This window comes from Cibotium barometz, chromosome 25 (genome assembly GCF_041138505.1).
Source record: "Cibotium barometz isolate CiBa-2024 chromosome 25, ASM4113850v1, whole genome shotgun sequence".
NCBI classification, from domain to species: domain Eukaryota; kingdom Viridiplantae; phylum Streptophyta; class Polypodiopsida; order Cyatheales; family Cibotiaceae; genus Cibotium; species Cibotium barometz.
This window is the reverse complement of record NC_141070.1, coordinates 25133997-25150299: the sequence shown is the minus strand read 5'-3', so window position 1 is coordinate 25150299 and position 16303 is coordinate 25133997. Positions and strand designations below refer to the sequence as shown.

At 38.9% G+C, this 16303-nt stretch overlaps 1 pseudogene across 1 annotated transcript; it reads right to left on the bottom strand.

Moving 5' to 3' along the window:
- Positions 1-3386: 3386 nt before the first annotated feature.
- On the bottom strand, positions 3387-6821 carry LOC147624391 (protein CLMP1 pseudogene; annotated as a pseudogene). The gene has a single exon (XR_015269093.1). The product of XR_015269093.1 is annotated as a protein CLMP1 pseudogene (transcript).
- Between the last annotated feature and the right edge of the window lie 9482 nt (positions 6822-16303).

Here is a 16303-nt window from a genome sequence, read left to right as displayed (position 1 = left end):
AAAAACCGCTTGCTAAAATAGGTGAGAGAGAGGGCGAATCTGCATATGCACGACTCTACTATTTTTAGTGGATTCGACAAAAAAAATTTCCAAAATAAAATACATCTTCCAACCTTTAAAAAATTCCCAAATTTTGGTTTTCCTAAGTTTCAACAAAACAAAAAACATTATATATGCAATATATTGAGGGTATTTATTGAAAGCAAATTGTTCTACTCTTGGAAACATAGTTTTTTTTTAATGCAAAGTTTATCATGACAAATTGATCCTCTTGCTCTGCAGCCCACTCCATGCCAGTGATTGTATTCAAGAGGGCCTCATGGATACTCCTTCCATGAACAAATCCATATCGCATGGCATGGACCCTTTGGCTAACCAATGACCTGATTCTCAAGGCAAGAGCTTTGGCCATCACTTTATACTCTTGGAAACATAGGTACATCCCCTACTTTCCAATTGGGGGGCGTACGTAGGTGTTCTCTCCCTCTTGCATATATCTACTAAGGAAGGTCTAGAGAAATCCGGCCCCCTACCCCCAAATTTTGGAGTCCCAAAAAATACACAAAAGGCAACTTGCCCATAATAATGGGGGCTGTCCTCATCCCTACACCTCCAAAAATAGCTTCCTAACACCCTTTGTTTTTGTCAATACTACGTGATGCCGCTAATTGCACGGTCACCTTAAGAAGCACAAAAGCAAGTTGCTTTCTTATTTAAAAAAAATGGGATTCACATGTGCTGCCCAACCATCCTCACCCCCTTTTAGAGACATGGCTCACACGTGCATCTACCTGTTTTCAACCCCAACCAAGGTTGCGTCATGCGGTTATTTTATCGAGTTTATTTGGAGTGACCGCCAAAAAAAAGGTAAATTATGAAAAATAAATAAAGTAAATTGTTTTTAAAAAAAAGCAAATTGTGAAAAAATAAATAAGGTAAGCATTATTTTAACTAAACTGTAGTTTTGAAAGGTGACACAGCCCGTCAAAAATCATCCTTGGCCCTAACAACTAACTTCCCAACATGTAGCTTTTCCTTTTCACATCTAAACCTCATATGCCCCATCTCTCTCACCCAAGTTAACCTAACCTTAAGTTAGACCTCTTAACCACCATTACCCACGGGCGCGTTGTCTAGTGCTAGAACGGTTGGGTCCCATTATGGGGCCCAGGTTCGATGCCAGTGAGCTACGCGACGGGGGTTGGTTGTGAGCCGATGGACTAATCTACCTTCCCACTAGACCTATTAACTAGTCTCTAGCCTTGGGACGAAACATTTGTAGTGTTTTCTCTTCCTTTCCTCTATTAATTTCTTCAATTTCCAAACCTTCCTTTCTCTTATTCCTCCTCCTCCCACTGATGAGGCATTTCCCCATATTAGCTGCCTCAATATTGCTCTTTTTGTTTTGTTTTTTCATTTTCATTGCCCTTTGCTAATCTTGTAACTTCACTACTTAGCTCTCATCCATGATAATCATCACTATGAGAAGCATTGAAATTTGTGTGAAAAGTTACACATAGGGTCAAGTAATAGCCCCTTTGATGACACTATTTCACCAACCTTTTAACTCACATTAGCCGTATCAACTAAAATAATAACTTCAAACCTATTATTACATAATCGTCTAAATCTATTAAAAAAAAACACTTTTCTCCTCATATATATCAATGCTGAAATTTGAAGCTTTCACAGGGCATCAAAGCCTTTCAAACCTTCTATAGAATTTCTCTAAATTTTACGCTTCATGAACTATTTAGAAAATTTCTACATGTATATTTTGAAGGTCAACCTAGTTTATGGCCTTCAAATTGAAGGTTAAAACTTAGAGTAAGCCTTCAAATTTCAGCCCTGATATATATACACACACTACATGACATGTTGCATGCCTAAAAGAGTTCAAACTTTGGATAGCTTCCATTATGAGGGGTGCCCAACTACGGGACTAAATGACACATTATCAATCAGGAGGGATCTATGGCTGAAAAGAGGCGTCGCGATCTTGCCTAATGTAGACCGTCGGATTCCCGTTGGGCAAGTGAACTAGGGGTGAACTCAGGGTATACTATGGGGATTTTTGGGACTTAAAATTTTTTGGAGGGGTTGAGCTCAATGCAAAAGAGGATTCGAACTTGAAACTATCCGATCAAGCTTTCAACATCTAACCACTATGCTATACTTTCCAGCAGGTTGTGGAGAGTGTTTTTAAATTTAAATCTTGATATTTTGATCCGTAGTTCACTTTCTTACCAGAAAATGTTTCCCTAGTTCACTTTCTTGGCGCGGAAAAGGTCTCCCTAGTTCACCCCTAGTTTACCCCCGAGTTTACTCGTAGTTCACTTGGGAATCCAACGGTGTTGATCAAATCCCGATCGATGCCTCTTTCCAACCATAGATCCCTCCTGATTCATGATGTGTCACTTAGTCATGAGGCCCAGCCCAGCGCTCCAACTTAGAAGACTTAGGAAAAAGTACATGGCCATTAAATGCTCCTCTCTCAAGGCTACTCACTGCAATACTTCCAAAAGTGTGGACGAAAATAGTCATTTTCCATAAGTGTAATAGGAACTAACAAATGAAAATAGAGTTTGGCTGAGTTTTTAATGACATCTGCACTTTTTTTCCTAGTTTTTAATGACAATCTGTTTTTTTTCCTTGAATCATCTTAGCCTTCTAAGTCATGCATGGGGCTCCCCTCTGACCAACTGTGTATGTGTATAGCTAATAAATTATCAATCCCTTACAAAAGATCACAGGCACTCTTTTTCAGCCTTGAAGTGGACCATAAGGCCCATTGCTAAGGGAGCCATAAGGCTTCATGGTATTACAATTCAAAACATTTTGCAAGTTGCTAGTAAACAGACCTTCATCTTAGGCCCCTTTTTTGTATATATATATATATATATATATATATATACCCTTCATAGGATTATAATATATCCAAAGTTGTATAAGTTTAGTATATGTGTTTCAAAACCATGACTACTATGAAGTGATTCTTATCTTGCATAACAATTAAAAGTAAAAGATCTACTAAAACACACTAATATTCTTCACAAAGAAGAAAATAATAATAATCAACGTATAATATGGATATTGATGACATTGTAAGGAAATTAATTTAAAAATTAATTAATTATGATTTCACATTACTACTTACAGCGATATAAGAAATTCAACTACATATACGCAGTCAAGCATGCTTTAAAGAAATTTAAAAATAAGTGTCGATGTTTACCCCAACAAAGAGTGGACGTGACCAGCACAAAGGGTGGAGGTAGAATGATTGCACTGATTCAACAACAAACACAAGCAAGGAAAAACACTAGAAAAGGTTTTACAAAGAATACATTGCAAACTTGCATCTCAAATACTGCGAGCCATCAGAATTTCCCTAATTAGTTCTTTTATTTATTCAGACGACAGCCCAAAACAGCTGCAATAATTACATATACAATGCTAGCCATGTGCTCCCAACTAAACCAAGGGGATGCAATACAGAGCTCTCACTCACCATATAACCCTTCCATATGAGGGCCTGCTGTTATCATACAATGTGGTAAAAAATGATTTTGGTAAACAAGGGGCACCTTGTCTCTATTTTAACAATGCTGCAGCTTGCTTTATGAAGGTAGAGGTCCATGTACTGACTCCAACCTTAAGAAGACCTTGCAGCAATACCGCATGGTCGTGGAGAGCCCTCTCTCCAAGAAACTGCTGCTGCAGTAATCCATGGAGTCTATCCAGACCTCAATGGAGGGGAAAATAAATTTCTGCGATCAAACTTTGAATAATGGTACATGTGCCTAGATTCTTGTGCAAATAAAAACCATGATGTAAATGCTTAATCTTTCCATCCCAACTTCTGCTGTCTCAATATTTTGTTTTTCTGTAGCATCTGACCTACACAAAATGAAATAACCCTAATACATGGCTTATTCAAATCCGTTCTGCAGCACCTCCAGAGCATCATCCATTGACACATGTTTTTCATCGGATGACCCCATCATCATACCATTTGAGTGGTCATCGCCATTAAGGATCCCTGTATTTTCTTCACTTTCAACCATCTTCTCACTCTCAGGCACACAGTCTTGTTGTTGGGCACTTCCTTCTGTTGCATCCGTTGCATCCAAGAAAGCAGTAGAGCTGGAGAGATGCTTTTGTAACGCTGTAGTGATATCTGTAGAGGAGGCACCTGCCACCTCGAACTTCTGCACGGCACCATCCAACAGCTCCTTCCATGAGGGGAATCCTAGCCTGAACTCCACCTGTGAGTATTCATAGAGTATGTTCCCCCAAAAAAGATAGATTTGTGATTTCAAAGCCACATCTTGTTCAAGAGTCGCACCCTCCTGATAAGTGTCTCCACTGCCTTGCGATTCAGTATTTGCCATCTCTCTTTTGACAACAGTGGAGGTTTGGGCATCCTTGATATGGCACTCTTGCTTCTCCAGCATTTCTGCTGCCCTTTGCATTCGTTCTTCTGCACTGTGGAAAAGCTCCAGGGTCCCAGATGAATCCCAAGTGCTCAGATCTGTCTGGCGTGCTATGGCAAGAGACCAATGCAGCTTGGCATTTTCAAAATCCTTCTGTCCTAAACCAAGCATAGCATCACAGAAATCTGGCTTCACATGTAATGATTGCTCAAACTTCTCCTCAGCTAGGGCATACTGAGCCTGAGCCCAATCAAAGGCTGCTTGTAACCTATCACAGAAATCCATTTTGCCATCATCACTGTCATGAGGTAACTGCTTCCTCGCTGCACACATGTAAACATTTCCCCAATTGAGAAAGCCTAGAGCTGCCATCTCCTGAAACTTGGAGGCAGCCAGCTCTAAAAGCTTGTGCGCCTCCTCGGTGGTAACAGTCTCCTCTAAGGCTTCAGCGCAGAGCTCCATACCTCGATCATGTAGATCAACATACCCATTGGGATCTATTCCCAAATGAGCCCGGAAAAGATTGGCAAAGTCTAGTAGCCATTTATCAAACTCCTCCGCTTTTCCTTTTGGCTGGCCCGTTCCTGCCTTTCCCCCAATGGAGGCCTTGCTATCTGATGTTTCTATTTTCCCCATGCTGTCTCTGACAACAGCAGATTCCTCAACATCCATCAAAGCTACCTCTTCCTTATCATAAGGCTCTTGCTCTGCAGGCACTTCAACCACATAAAGCCTTAATTGATCCAGAACAGAAGGTAAAACAGGGAATCCGATAGCAGAATTTTCGAGTTGATCCTGAGACAAGGCACCTTCCACAGACCTGCTTGCCACTCGAAAGTTTCTACTCGCAGCCTCAATGGCTGCAGCTGCTTCTGCTAGCCTCAACTCCTCTGTACTTGTGATTGTGACAAGATCTCCCTCAACATCTTTGTACTTGATCAGTATTGCCTTTGATGGAGGGAACCTGTGCCTTACCAGCTTCCTCAGATCACTGAATTTGCAATTGACAGGCATCTCCGCCAATCTGATGTCATGATCATAGATCAGCTTCAAGGGCCGCATGTGGGAAGTTGCTGGGGTGTCAATCTGCAAGATTTGGATGTTATCCTGATGAATGACCCTCTCCAAGGACTCAGCCTTGGAGGGATTGAAAGGGGGAGTGGAAGGCGAATTTTTCTGCGAAGGCTTGTTTGGCGGAGTTTGCATCCGCCGGGAGGATGGGCATGGGGTCAAAACAGCACCATTATCCTCTTCATCAGGCATGTTAATGACATCCCTCTCCTCGTAAAAGGATCTGGTGGCAGTTCCTGAACTACAGCTTGCAACAGTTGACGCTCCCACAGATGTTCTAGCATAAGATGAAGGAACAGGTGTGGAAGGACTGCCTTGAAGATCTTGCTGAGCTTCATCTCCCTGACTCCCTATTGATAAGCGGATGCGCTTGGCCATGTCAAGGGCATCTGGATGGCTCACATCTCTTTGCAGAAGCACCTGGACATCTTGGAGGGCGAGCTCAAGCTTCCCAACAGCTTCTAAAGCATGAGCACGCCGCAGAAGAGCACGGCCAAAGCCAGGGTGAGCTTCGAGGGCGAGGTTGCATTCCTGAATAGCAGCATCATATTGGACAGGCTTCATCTGCATAAGGCAAGCAGCACGGTTACTGTGGAGGATGGCACGGTCGGGGTGGTCGTGGGGAGTGAGCTTGAGGGCAAGCACATACTGCTCCATGGCTCCTGAGTAGTCCTTTCTCTGAAATCGCCGATTGCCTTCTTCTTTGAGTTCTTTTGCCCTAGCAGCCATGTAAGCAGTGTACTCCTGCGTCTTGGTGTTAGCTTTCGCTTCATCCTTGCCAAGCTCTTTGGCTATGGCGGCAGCATGGTCCTTGCTCTGATCATGGCTGTCTTTGCCCTCCCATCTCTGCTGATAATGACAATGTCCATCGTGGCCCTGGGATCGCCGTCCGTTACCATCGGGGGGAAGGGATCGCAGTTCGTTTCCATCCCTCTTGCTCTCCGGCCCTCGATCAGCGCATTCGAATCGTCCATGATTGTTTGCATTTGAACCAGGGCGATGGTCACCACCGCTGGTTTGCCGATCGTCAATATCGTGGCGGTGATCAGAGCTGCGATCGATGCCATTGCTGATGTGCTGCTGGTCGGTGCTGTCGACGTATTGCTGTTTGGGTTGGAAGGTTCCGGCAGTGGAAGGGTGGAAGGGGGGGCGTCTTCTCCTGTTCCGCGATCTGGTCATGGTGGGCGTGAGATCTAAAGGGTGTAGACCGTAACCGAGAGAGAGAGAGAGAGAGAGAGAGAGCGCGCGAGCTAATGCTGGGGAGAGGGGGGAGAGATTGCCCTCTGTACAATCATCGCGCGTTTGTGTTAAAAAGGGAAAGGGCAAGGGGCAACGACATTCTTGTCCGAAATACTGCAACCTTTTGCGGCTTTCCTTTTTAGTAACTTAGGCCTCCAGGCACCACTGCTCGAAAAAAAAAAAACTATTTTCTCAAAAATTGGAAAACCTTCGTATATAAAATTACAAAATTATCAGAATAAAGGTGGTATTACACTAAACCCAGGTTTTTTTCGAGCATTGCCAAGCACCCCCTACCTTAAAAATTGCACATCCAAATTATTACTTGCCTTTTAACCTAAGCACCATTGATGAACGAGGCTTTCTCCTTAATCTCATCTAAAGAGAAGATGACATTCAAGAAAAACAACCGTCTATCTATTCCTTCTTGAATTTTTTTACATTATTTATTTATTCCCCATTTCCTCTTTATAATCATGTTCTCAAATGGCAAATATTGAGGCCTCACCACCACATACACATTTGATCTTAATCTCATGTTATTAGGCTTATAGACCAAAGAAAACATCCATCCATTTTATCAAATTTTACATTATTCAACCCCCCATTTTTAAATCGACTTAATTAGTCTCAATAATGAGCTCAACTGGTAACATTGAGGCCTCAAGATGAGTCGAGGCACATCTTTCTCGAACATTGCTATGCACAAGATAGTTTGCAAACCATGGCTCAAGCATCACGCAAAGGCAGATGGCTCACGAGGAGGGGGAGTTACAAAAACAAACCCCCTCACAAAAAAAGAAGGCAAATGGCTCACACGAACATTTCATTTTACAAGCAAAGATTGGTAGTTCCTTCTTGGGAAGCTAACACGTGTTGACATAAAGCCCAATCATGCCACTACCAAACAAAGAAGCTTTATAGCCCAAAAGCAGCCACTCATATTGAGTCTCCTTTACATCTTTTTGTTCAAAGCCATGGCCACTCATATTGAGTCTCCTTTACATCTTTTTGTTCAAAGCCATGACCACAAATTCTTGTGTCCCAAGATTGGCTCACTTCGACCGATAAGATGACTCCTCTTTGGCTAGAATATTTACATTGGTTATTTGCTTCATTTTGAGTTATGTAGCAGTTGTTCTTTACTAAAACAATCACTTAGTTTCTTGCCTTGTACAAACTTCACCTTTATTTGTCTAACATTTGAGCTCTTTCAACATCAAGCTCCTTACAATGAGGCAACTACAATACATAGCAAAGAAACACATATTGGCCTTACATCATTTCAATTTTGAACCAATGATTATCAAAGCATGTTTAGCATATTTCCCATGTTAATGGATTGGGGTCTAATTTCAAAATCTCCATGGAGAATGGTCCTCTTAAAGAAATCGTATGAGAAGAAGCTATAAGTAGTGTTAAAGACCATGTAATTTTAATCTTGAGTTTGATTTTATATCTTTGTCTTTGATTAGTATATTCACTTTTTCAATCCTTGAGAAAAGGCAAAGGAAAACCAAAGGAGACGTATCCTTTTCATTGCCATCAAAACAAACATATAAGGTCTTTTGTATCGTACACGCAACTATCAAACTTCCAACCTCACCTAGGGCCCCTAAAACATGTTCTTTGCCTTTATAAAACATGAAGTAGACCTTGACTCCTTAATGCATCTATAGTTTTGAAGAGAGAGAGAGAGAGAGAGAGAGAGAGAGAGAGAGAGAGAGAGAGAGAGAATATAACTTGAGTTTTAAAGTTTTGTGTTGTGAAAGATCTTACTTCTTTTGAGTGTTCTCTTGTATACATGCACATTGTATCCTCTTACATTTTTTAAGTGTTGTTATCGACTGCAGATTTTGGTTATTGTTACATTGAATCAAAAATTATATGGTTCATAACTTTACCAATAATTGTGAACTTATAGTTCAAAAAATTCTACGAATTAGACCATCATTAATAGATAATAACATTGAAAAATAAATCTTTTTTCATGTGTTGGAATCACAAATAATGAAACAAAGTTACTATTTCACATAGTTAAAATTTTATATTAACCTTTTTATTCAAAATAAATGCCATCTTTTAACATATTTATTTAAATGAAAGCATCCTTCGTACTCACCAAAAATGTGATAATGCTCTTTCTCATGTAGCCAAATAAATAATTTCATTATGTGTTACCAATATATTTTATTTAGTTTGTACTTACTTAAAAGGTAGTATCTTCCGAAAGTTCACATTGTATTGAACTAGGCTACCATCTTTTGCATTCTTATGTTTACATTTTAATAAAAGAACAAAGTTGTGATTTATTTCACCAACAAAAATGAATCTCATCAAGTTGGCCACAAAACAATAGGAAATTTTGTATATATTGGTCCCTCTACCATGTGTAAAACTATATAGAGCTAGTCTTCTCCATCATTATATTGAAATTTTATTCCACATAATTATCTTCACTTTTCACCTCACAAAGTGATTTTGGTCACATTGATTTCAATTTGTTGATATATCTGCCTCTTTCTAATATCATTACAAGCATACATATTAAGCTAGGTTATATAGGGATGATCAAACAATCACAAGGCATGCTATATGTGGAAAATTGAGTCCACTACTCTCTCTCTCTCTCTCTCTCTCTCTCTCTCTCTCTCTCTCTCTATGTACATACGTGCACATGTGTGCGTCCGCTTGCATGTGCCCATACACTTGGTCTCTCACTCCATAACTCCTATTATGGTAACACTCCAAACTCCAATTGGTGATAAGATGATGAAAGGAGGAGAATAATTTCTTATTTCACATGGGAAGATCCATAAGGAATAGTAGTCTATTATAGCACCTCTTCACTAGGTATTCTATTTCACATGGCAAGATCCGTATAGGGAATGGTAGTCTATTAGCACCTCTACACTAGGTAGTGTGGATACTCGTCCTCTACTTATGAAGGTATAAGCAAAGCGTAGAAAGATGGATTCCTACTCATTTTCAATTTGTTGCTCACTGCTTTGCTAACGATACTTTTGCATAGAAGCAAGTTGATCACCATTATTCAGGGTTGAGGTATGGCCCGGACTTCTCTATTAATTGTTAATAGTAATCTATTTGATTGATTTACTAGTTAAAGTTTTTATTCTTTTAAACAACAGCATATGCCTTAATAAAGAATGTCTTATTGCAATCTCAAGTTGAAATGTTAAAATCTTTGTGAAAGGGTTGTTTTCTTAAGAAGGTAACGTGGATTCTAGTCCTATGGTTTAGTTGAGTAAATGGATTGTTATCTTGGTTAAATTAAGGTACAGGTACAACTTCTCCTTGCCTTGACGCTGCCCCGTTCTTGTGCTTGTGTAGTCGGACGACGAAGACGTTAGGAAGGCGCGGAGTTGGCCCATGGTATCCCTCATACCATTGGGAGAATGAGGTTCGTCGATTGAGGTGAGTGATTGTGATGCTGTCTAGTTATGAGGGCCCAAGCTAGTGCAGTGAATAAGCCCACCCTAGCGTGTAGACATCCCTCTGAGGGGCGAGAGGATCGAGCGATGAAGCCTGAGGGGAGTTAAGACTTAGTAGATTATCTTAAGTGTTTTCCCTATTTTGGAAGGGGAGAACCTTACAATTGGTATCAGAGCAAAGGCTAACTATCAAGGGATTAAAAAGAGTGATTGTTTGTCATATGAGGATGAATCAATCATCTCTACTGGCCATAGAAGTGGTTTGAATATCCTCACATGTTGAGACAATCATCCTATGAAATTGTGCTTGTATCTTGGGGGTGCACACGCAAGATATTTGTACAATAAACTTGAGAAATAAGATTGGGGAGGAAACCTTTTGCAAATTGAAAGATCCCTGCCCCCTCCTCTGCGCATCGAATTCAGGGGTGCTAGCAGCGAAAGTAGCAACTTCATGTGCAGAGCAGAGACTCGCACTCGGAGCCTCGCTCACACTGATGTCCGGACAAGAGACTAATCCCTTGGTTCTCCTAAAACCTAGAAAAAGCTTCCCTTGCCCAGAAAGCATAGGCGATTCCTCCAAGAGAATTTTATTCTACCGTAGTCAAGAGCCTTAATTTACCCTTTTTCATTCCGACCGAACCCGCAGGTCACATGGCCGGATCATGGGAGGAACTTGCACTTGGATCATAGAGACCAACGCTTTTTTCCCCATCAAGAGGCACAGCCGTTGATTCTTTTCTATAGAACAGAACAAGGATTATCGTGATTCACTTCAACTATCGTAACTTAAACAGAATCGAATTTTATTTTAGGAATCCATCAGTCCAGCCTAACCCCATCCAGTCCCATGGGTTAGCCATCCGCTCAACCATTGTATTGATAGGATCCATTATGAAAATTTGGTTATGTTTTGTCACTCACGGGTACCATGGAAAAGAGTTTCCAGGTCCCCTAGCCGGATTTATGCAAAATACATTTCAGACATACCACTTACGCACCTAATATGAAATTGCCTTTCACAGATTCGGCTATCTTTAAAGCAAACTTTTAATGAAACCATAGTATCACTGATCATAATCCTCCAAAATATCTAGCTTGAAGTCCAATTTCCAATCATTCCTTCATCGGTGTACCTATGGCATCACGGGTACCATGGAAAAGAGTTTCCAGGTCCCCTAGCCGGATTTATGCAAAATACATTTCAGACATACCACTTACGCACCTAATATGAAATTGCCTTTCACAGATTCGGCTATCTTTAAAGCAAACTTTTAATGAAACCATAGTATCACTGATCATAATCCTCCAAAATATCTAGCTTGAAGTCCAATTTCCAATCATTCCTTCATCGGTGTACCTATGGCATCATTGGCAACTAGAACGCTCACCACCTGCTCATTCTTCAGAGGCTTTTTCAATAGTTCCTAGCTCACAGTACCCGAGAATATAATCACATAAAAATCCAGATGGACTCTCCGTTGAAGATCAGCTATACTATCAATCAACAAGATCCATGTAAAACGGTCATGAACTCATTCGTTGAAGACCAGCAAGTCCAATCAACCAGATCCATGCCCGTGTTCAGAAAACAACTCCAACTCATTTTCTTCCCTAATGCACGCGTGGGTATCTTTGGCGACCTAGAGTCCGAGCACCGTATGGTCAACACCCTCTAGGCTCCTTCGCAGGTCACTTAGCGCTTCACTCATAGGCTGCTTCCTTGGTCCCTCATCCACCGTACCAGAAGCTCACCATTTTAATCGAGGTCAAGACCTCGGTCGACCTTGCTATGCGAGACGTCCTTCATTGACTCTCCATCAGCTGTTTTTGCAACCTTCTCACTTAGGTTCTCATGACCTTAGTCGACAAGATAGTCAAAATGCTTCTCCAACATTCTTGACATAAAATAGTCTTTTAAAAATAGGTTTCATATACAAATACAGTTTCCAACGAACTCCCATCTTTCCACATCGTTCCACATTATTTTTGATTATTCCACATTCTTCTACATTAATTCACATCACATCATTCCACATCCATTCATATCTATTCACATCATCCTACATCCATTCACATCATTCCACATCCAATCACATCCATTTACATCGTCCTACATCCATTCACATCATTCCATATCCACTCACATCCAGATCATAACATATCCATTCATATCCACTCACATCAATTCTCATCCGTTCACATCCATTCTCATCCATTTTTATCATATCACATCTATTCACATCACATCACATCCATTTACATCCATCTAGATCCACATCACATCACATCCCTTTACATCCATCCAGATCCACATCACATCACATCCATTCAGATCCTCATCACATCACATCACGTCCATTTACATCCATTCAAATCCTCATCACATCACATCCATTCAGATCCACATCACATCTCATCACATCCCATCCATTTACATCACATCACATCACATCCATTTACATCCATTTACATCACATCACATCCATTTACATCCATCCAGATCCACATCGCATCACATCGCATCCATTTACATCCATTCAGATCCACATTACATCACATCACATCCATTCACATCACATCACATCCATTTAGATTCATTCACATCACATCACATCCATTCACATCACATCACATCCATTCAGATCCATTCATATCACATCTCATTCATTCAGATCCATTCACATCAGTTTGAGCGTACAGTTACTGTACTTTTGATGCTGACAGAACTTTTCTAGGTCTCTGCCAATTACTTGGCTTAGTTAAAGGTAACTTTTTCTCGATTCCAATAAATCTAAGTATCAGAGTGTTGTTGAAGGCTTAAAAAGGAAAAATAAATTTTATCAGAAATTTATAGTAAAAACTCAGGAAGAGCATTTACATATTGTGTTTTCATTCCTTAAGCTTCATTAATGAAGACTTTTGATCAATGAATTGGATTCTATAGATGGACATCCCATGTTTAAATCTAAATTTCCATTCCGTTCACTTTTTGGATCCTTGATCCTCTCAGGGATTCCAGATTCCTTTTCCAGGGAAACTAGGAATAAATTAGTCATACGTTCATTTAACTAAGTGTGTTTCTAGTCTTTTTCTGGGAAGTCCTTTTCCCATTCAGAAAGTACTCTAAGATTCTATCTTCTAAGAATCTAGACGTATACTTCAAATTTCCAAAGGTCAAAAGTATTCAAAATTCCTTTTCTAATTAAGAATTATCCAAGTTTTCTCGATGAATATTTTCACATTCTTTCTCAAATTTCTCAAAATAAGATATACTCAATATTCTTCTTTTTTGAATAAAAGATTCATGGGATTTACAAAATCAATTATACCCATATTTCTTCTTTCGGTATAAACACTAATTTAAATGAATCATTTCCATAATTATCGTAAATTGAATGATTCTTAAAAAAATGTGCATAACCTTCTTTATTTTTATGTCAATTGGATAATGCTCAAAACCCCTCTTTTTGCATAAAATTTATTACATAAATTCATTCCCATATTTTCTAAGAAAATGATAATACTCAGAATTTTGCTTTTGATAAATAAATAAGAATACTCATATTTTGAAATATGCCAAAAATTCCTCTGATAACATTTAAATGGATGAATCTAGAATATCATGGGAATACCTCTTTTAAATAAATATATATCAAATATCTCTCTTTTCTCTAATTAAATAAATATGCATAAAAAGTATTTTCCATAAATAAGACAAAAATCATTCTTTAGCATAAAAATATCTATGCCTAGAATATGATAGGAATTCCTCTTTTTGCTTTATTAAAAATATGCATAAAAATAAGATTTATATTTTTTTCTAAAAAATTTACCATAGCTTCGCTGCAATTACTAAGAATATTCAATTTTCTATTTTAAATTGAATACTTGTAATGAAAATATGATAGAAACTCCTCTTTTAGAATAAAATTAAATTATGCATACATAGCATAATTATAACCATTATTATAAGCATAATTTTGATTAATTCTCTTAATTAAACTAAAATAACCATTCCTCATTTCTAAAAATGTTAGCATAACCCTCTTTCAATTTAAGATGAGTTAATATGATTTTTCTATATCATAAACAAGTTTAAAAGAATTAATCATCATTTTTTTTAGACTAATCTCTTTCTCTAGCTTGTCAAGCCTAGAGTTTGGATTAAGATAAAGAGATTATCATTAAGAATCATCCTTCTACCAAGGATCTAGCCATAAAGATGATTAATCTTTTCAAGCGAGGGATTTTCTTAAAGAAAATATTATAATTAAGCATAAAGATTAACATTAATCTAATTAGACATTATGAATCTTTGGAAAGCTTGAAGTGAAGAAAAAACCATTGCTTCTCAAGCTTCTCAAGCTTTAGAGGGGTTGAGAAGAAGAAAATCATTTGAGAGAAAAAAAAACCATTAAATTAGGTTTACCTTTGAATTTGGCTTGATTCTTTGGCTAGAAGTGAAGGCCCCAAGCAAGTCCTTGGCCACCAAGAGGGGGAGGGTAATTTTCAGGAGAGGATGGAGAATAGAGAAGCTCCAAAGCTCTCAAGAGAAGAGGCAAATTAGAGGGATAATAGAAATATGCTAATTTAGAGATAATACTGGCATGGTATTGCTCAAAGATGAAAATACAAATGAATGAGGGTCTATTTATAGGTGATGGAGGCCACTAACCAAGTCCAACTGGGTTCTAGAGCCTTCCAACTTCAGTTTGACCCAATTCGGACAAGATTTGGATCAGTTTGCCCCCTTTTTGATCCAGTTTGCACTAGGAGAGAGGAGAGATGAAATATCTTGATTTTTTTGAATTAAAAATGTCAAGAAATGATGATAAAAAAGGCTCCTACCTCAAGTTGCTTTCCCTCCTTACCGAGGTGTCAAAAATGCATCATTTTACCAAAATATCCTTTTTTTTATTAATATACCTTAATTTTTAACTAATAAACCCTGTACTCAGTCAACTCTTCATCTTATGTGAGCATTTACTCATTTTTGGGGTATTTTCTTTTATTCTCTGCATTTATGTCATCCCAACACTTGGATTAATCCTATTGGTCCTTTGTAAACCGTATTTGGACCTTAATCCGAAAATTTCTGAAAATGTGGACCCTTAGGCTAAGGCCTCTTATACACATATTCAATTAATTCCTAATGCATATTGGAAAGTTCATTTTGAACTTCTGTTTCAGGGGAATTCATTTTAGATATCAAGAGAGTTTTTGTATCTAAAAATATCTCAATTTTAAATTATCTCTCTCTAGAGATTTTCTCTCTCTAGGCTAAAACTTGGGTAAAACAAGATCTTTTTCCATTTTTGAGGAGGGATGATTATAAGAGACCGAAGGGAAGGTTCTTACACCTTTACATATCAAAAGCTGGAGGGAGGAATCTTACACAAATTAAGAAACTAGTGAGAGACTGAATGACTAGAAGGATAGACCGAAACTTTGTTTAGAGAAATTTTTAGGATATATCTCATGAATTTGCATATTATAAATTATTAAGATTTTAACTCCATTAAGGTTTGAATAGTTGACATGTGAATACCATCCATTGTATGCTTTACACTAGGACGATCATCCAAGATCTTGAACCCATCTCAGACAAACATGGGTCTAACTTTGGATGTGTAATTTTCCCATGTCAATGATCATGTAGGTAAAACCGGTGGATACGTACAATAGAATACCTCTTCATAGAATAGAAAAGGTGCATGAAGAGAAGGAAGAGGATTAGGCTTGGTTCATACATAAAGAAATGGAGCACTACCTCAAGTCCCACCAGTCAAAGGTGTGCAACCCTTACCTCCTAACCAAGATACTTAGCCATGCAAACAACATCCCAATACCCCACTTAGGAACTTAGGAACAGGAAGTATCACACACCCAGATGTAATAGGGGGTCATGGAGGATCTTGCGCATCTCACAGCAGTAGGACAAGCTGTCCTTAAAGATACCAATGAGATCCTAAAGGAAATAACCAAAGGAGTCAAGGAAGGTAAGAAGCCACACAAACCAAAAAAGATGAGAAGCAGTGTACAACAAGTGGAAGTGGAAACCAAGCACCTAGAAGAGGAGGTTGCCAAGGATATTGCATCATA